Raw genomic sequence first — 5406 nt, 5'->3', positions numbered from 1 at the left:
ATTTTTCAATATTAATTAGTTATTTTAATTCTTAGTGGGTGGTTTGAAGGCTGCTTTTGGCAAAGAGGGTTATGTGACTGAAAAAGGTGCTTTTATTGTTTCTTTGTGGGCTTTTTCACGCTAAGGGTGCTTCATCTCAAAAGAAAAATCCACCTACGCGTAGGATGTCTTCTCAACTACGCGTAGGATGTACAATCACCTACACGTAGGATGTCTTGTTGTGCCTCCTCTGCTCTATTCGCGCCTGCCCTGCCCTGCCCTGGTAGCATTTGCTCTACTCTGCTCGCGACTGCCCTGCGTTGCCTTGCTGAGAGAGAGAGAGAGAGAGAGAGAGAGAGAGAGAGAGAGAGAGATTAAATGAAATGTTATATTAAACGTCTTCAAAAGGCCAAAATGACCTATGAGATCACACCAATACAATCTTGGTGAATCTAATACAATGTCTGGTACAAAAATAAAATGAAGTGAAAAACTTAAATCTTAACTGCTACTTGTCAACGAAGCAGCTAGCTGGAACTGTGTAGGATATGATTAGGGGGGTGAAAGTAGTGACTGGGGGGCTAATACAACACAATGTGGGTGTGCGTGTGGGAATATAGTGGGTGAGAGCTGAAACAAAGGATGATACAAGATGATGAGCAGGGTTACAATCCTCAAAAGAGCTAAATCATAGAGATCCATCATTGGTTGCTAGTGGATCTCATCAATCTCCTCCGTGGTAGAGAGAGAGAGAGAGAGAGAGAGAGAGAGAGAGAGAGAGGAGAGAGAGAGAGAGAGAGAGAATGGTCCATTATAAATGCATATTTTTGAGTTTGCAAGGACTTAAGAACCAGGATTATGATGATGTAGACAGGTTGACGAGTACTTTGGATGACAAGGGCTTCCCCCTGATTTTGTAGCATGCACTTTGTTGCTTGATATGAACTGCAAACTGAAGAGGCATGATGAAGCTAGAGAGATGTTCGATGGAATACGTTCAATGGGTTACATGCCTAATCTTGGTGCATGCAATAAAATGATTGAGTTTTACTCTGAAACTGGGAATCTTGAAGAGGGAAAACTTCAGCTCTTATGAATCTTTATATTCACTCAAACTTGCTACCATCTGCTGTCCTCAAAATGGAACATATGATGAATTCAGGATTTGCTCCTCCAGATGAGTCAGTCAGCATGCTTATTTTGCTGCCTTCGAGAAGAAAAAATCAGTTTCAAAGGGCGGTAGACGTGCTGTTAAAGCTAGAAAGCATGGCTATAAGGCCCGGGGTGGAGACTCTGATGACGCTAATTGGATGGTTTGGAAAGCTGGGCTTGGTTGAGGAGGCAGAAACTCTTTTCAAGAACCTCAAAGAGAAAGTCGATGTTCAAGATTGCAAAGCTTACGCTAGTCTTTTTTCAGTGGATGCTAGAGCAGGTTTCGTTGATAAGGCGAAGGCTCTTCTCACTGAGGAGGTTGAGATTGATGCTTCAGCTTATGAGCTAATGATTGTTTTACTGTAGGATGGCAAGGATCGTGAGGAGGCTCAGTCCATGCGAGATCGGATGATTCCCCAAGGTCTCACCCCATCTGATGAGGTGAAAGAGCTTTATTAGGCATTCAAGCAGACAGCTTTCTTGCAGGTGTTAGCAAGCCTTCAAAAGGAGCAACACAAAGCTTAGGGATAGAAGCCAAAAGCTTTCTTGCGGGTGTGAGTAAGCATGCGGAGGAGGCACCCCCTCTTAACTTCAGCGACCTTCCTACTCCCACACCCACTGCTTCCTACTCTCATCACCTACTCAATCTCCTCTAATTCCATTATGTGGAATCTTCACAAGATGCTCAAAATCTTCACCCACTCTCTATTTCAAAGACCACAACAAAACCACTTCTTATATCACTTTTCATTACTCACATTTGAGCCCATCACGTTGAATGTCCAAACCACTAGACTACAAGCCTACAATGGTGTGTAGGGTCTTAATCATGGGATGGTCTTAATCATCCCCCGCCCCGCCCTCCCTCTTCTTCTTCTCCTGTTTTTTCCACTTATCTTTCAGCACTCCCATTAAAACTTTTCATTCAAAATTAGCCCCACTAACTTTTTTTTTTGTTGCAAAACTCACTATTTCTGAGTGAATTGTATTAAGCACAGCATGACCAAAATACCCCTTTTATTTGTAGAAATTCCCAAATAGCCCTCAAATTTTAAAATTCTCGATATGCCTTTTCATCTATTTTGGTTGAATTGTTCAAGATTGTCTAAACTTTATTCCTTTTTTATGATTGAGATCCATTTTTGAGTACTTAGCATGTAATTTTTTCAAAAAAAAAAGGCAATTATGTCTAAAAATAATAAAGCGAGGATATTTAATCAAGTATTTTAGGAATTTTGAAAACTTTGAAAGGCATTTTGGGAATGTATGAGGAAATATTGCGGTTTTCTGGGAATTTTTTTAAAATTAAGGGGTATTTTGGTAATATTTCTCTTTTTTTGGGGGGGGGGGGGGGGGGGGGGGGGGGGGGGGGGGGGGGGGGGGAAGAGTATATACAATGGTTGTGATTTCAGTTGTCACCAACTGAAATCACACACAAGAAGTATTGAAAACTAAGAGTGTGTGAGTAAAGAGCCTCTAGCCATAAATGCATGTATTTTAAGATCCAAGAAGCTGTAGAAAAGTAGAAAGAAGCAAAATGAGAAAGAGTATATACAATGGGTGTCACCAACTGAAATCACACGCAAGAAGTATTGAAAACTAAGAGTGTGTGGGTAAAGAGGTAAAAACTGCCACAATCTAAGACTACTATCATCTTTCAATTAGAAAGGATATTTTTTTTTTTCCCCTCGAGAAAAAGATCCTTCTATTTGTTAATAAAACTGCCCATATGGCTACAAACCACCTCTACTAAAGGGCTACATCATAAGCATGGGGAGACTCCCAGAGTGAGCAAACAAAATATATACAATGAGGGGTAAATCGCAAAATGGGAGGCGGGAAAAAGCCACACTGGTGGCCGGTAGTGCCATCTAGGCACACCCTGAACCATGGTGAAGAAGGGCCCTGTGTGCCAGAGTCGTAGGAAAGCCTCTTTGCGCTCCCGCATGTGGTCGGACCTGCCCTAAAGTCTCTCAAACCTACCCCTCAGAGTGTGAATTAGCTCCAACCAAAAGTCACGAACAATCTCTATTGGTGGGACAGGGCATGCCTGGAAGATGCAAAAGCAATGGGCCCGCCAAATAAATCAGAGTGCCAGGGTACAAAGGAGCTCCCAACACACCACTCTCGAAGGATAAGCTCTATGGAAGGCTACAGTGTAGGTTGACCCCCCTAGATCACTGTCATCCTATTGGTGGAAGCCAAGTCAAAATGGAGCGCACGGCCCATGAGAGTGGACCAAGCTACAACACCCCAAGTGTATTGTTGAGTTGTGGAAAGAGATGGCATCAGTCAAAGAACCCAAAGCCAAACCTATTGTGCCATGGAATAGTTCCATAGACAGTGTCGCTGACTCTCCAAAGGATGGCCACAAGCTAATGTGACACCCCATTTGAACAGATCCCAAGGTGATTGGATGAAGAGAAGGGATCCCTGTTGTGCCATGGGATAGTCCCATAGACAGTGTCGCAGACTCTCCAAAGAATGGCCACAAGCTGATGTGACTCCCTAGTCAAACAGATCCGAGGGTGATTGGATGAAGAGAAGGGATCCCTCAGAACCACTCTCCAGGGTCGCACTGTACGTGTGCTAGAGGGCAGCTCTCCCAAGTCCACAGCTGCCAGTGGCTTGTCTCAAGATCTACTATGTCTGGATCTATGTCACAGGTCCCCCCACATATACCCACAACTTGTATCCTTTGAAAGAAACACTCTACAAACTGTGGCACCTCTACTCAGACTCTGTGAAAAAGACTCTCTCCATGAATCTCAAAGAACATGTGGGGTACGGACTCCAAGCAAGCTCAAACAACAATGAGAACCTCTAGTCCCATGAAGGGCCCCATCCATCTTGCAGTTGTTGCCACTAGAGGGGTGATTCACTCAGCTACTGCCACTAGAGGGGTGAGTCACTCAGTTGGTAAATCCTCTGTAATATCCTGATGCTCTGCACCCCCCTCATGCCTCGTAGCAGGATGCTCTGAGCCTCCTTGAACAATCCTAAAAATGTAGCCAGTCGTTGAGAGTGCGGGCTAGACCCTCTACCATGGGACACCAAGAAACATGAGGCCTACTACCAACCAGGTGGCCTCTCTAAGTGCTACCCATGGGGTTCCAAATAAGGGGTTGCCTCAAGTGATCCTCCGTGAAAGTGGGATGATGCTACTCGAGGCCACTCCTCAGCTGCTCTCGAGACCTAAGCAGGCTCACAACAAACCGATCCTCCAACCTCTTGTTCAAACCAACACTGCGCATCTCTGTAGAAATCCACCTGATGGAAGGGCTCCAAGGGCGGCCCGCATGGGGGACTCAAGCTTAAAGATGGTGAAGCAACAACTACTTCCAGAGCTCCTCCCTTGGAAGCAGTGCTCTGACCACAAACTTCCCAAGGAGGGCTCTGCTGTGCTATGCTGGGACAATGATCCCCAACCCCTCCTGAGAACATGGTAAGGTGATGACCTTCCATGCCACTTTGGCCCACGCTAGCCAGGTGTCGTGCCGTGACCATAAAAACTTCCTGATCAGCCTCTCTAGCTGGCTAATATAGGAGCTTGAGAAGACCCAACAAGACATGATGTACCACATAGTATCCAACAGCACCTGGTTGACCACGACAATTATGACTGCCAAAGAAAGCCGCGTCAATCTGCAGTGAAGCAGTTTCCTCCTCATGGACAGGAGGAGGGGAGTAGTTTGTTGCTGAGGGGACAAGTCCAAGACAACCTGACAACCCAGATAGTGTACTGGAGTCCCTAGGGGAATCCACTGGAAGCCCTCACTTGGAGACCAATTAGGTGTAGGAGCACTGCCAAATCAAAAAGCCGATGTCTTCCTTTGGCTGATCAGTGCTCTTGATGCACATTAAAACACCTCAAGAACCTGCTCACACATATGCAGATTGGCCCCTTGGCACTCCAAGTACATGGTTGAGTTGTCAAAGCAAAGTCAACATCAAGTAGCTTGTCCCCCCTATAATAGGGATCTCTAAACCAGGTAAGCCAACCTGCTGTGAATTCAAAAAAAATCTCATTGGCTTAGCATAGAAAAGAAAGAGATAGGGGGCTAGAGGACTACCCTGTATGACCAACAAACGTAAGAGCATGAAGCGTTCCCTCTCCCCCCTGCCAAGGGCACCTGACTGTGTGCACTTGGAGATGCACAAGGGCAGATGCCTCCCAAAAGGTGAAAATGTTGTCAAGTATACTATGTTCCTTGACAGAACCTGTCTAGGTCCCATGTATAATACTCTCAAGAAATGGTTGGATCCTCAAACTCA

At 45.2% G+C, this 5406-nt stretch overlaps 1 pseudogene; it reads left to right on the top strand.

Annotated features, from left to right (window-relative positions):
• Positions 1-1202: 1202 nt before the first annotated feature.
• On the top strand, positions 1203-1911 carry LOC147464644 (uncharacterized; annotated as a pseudogene).
• The last annotated feature ends 3495 nt before the right edge of the window (positions 1912-5406 follow it).

This window comes from Adiantum capillus-veneris, chromosome 1, assembly GCF_014529385.1.
Source record: "Adiantum capillus-veneris isolate H3 chromosome 1, ASM1452938v2, whole genome shotgun sequence".
Taxonomy (NCBI): domain Eukaryota; kingdom Viridiplantae; phylum Streptophyta; class Polypodiopsida; order Polypodiales; family Pteridaceae; genus Adiantum; species Adiantum capillus-veneris.
This window is presented reverse-complemented; position numbering and strand designations above follow the sequence as displayed.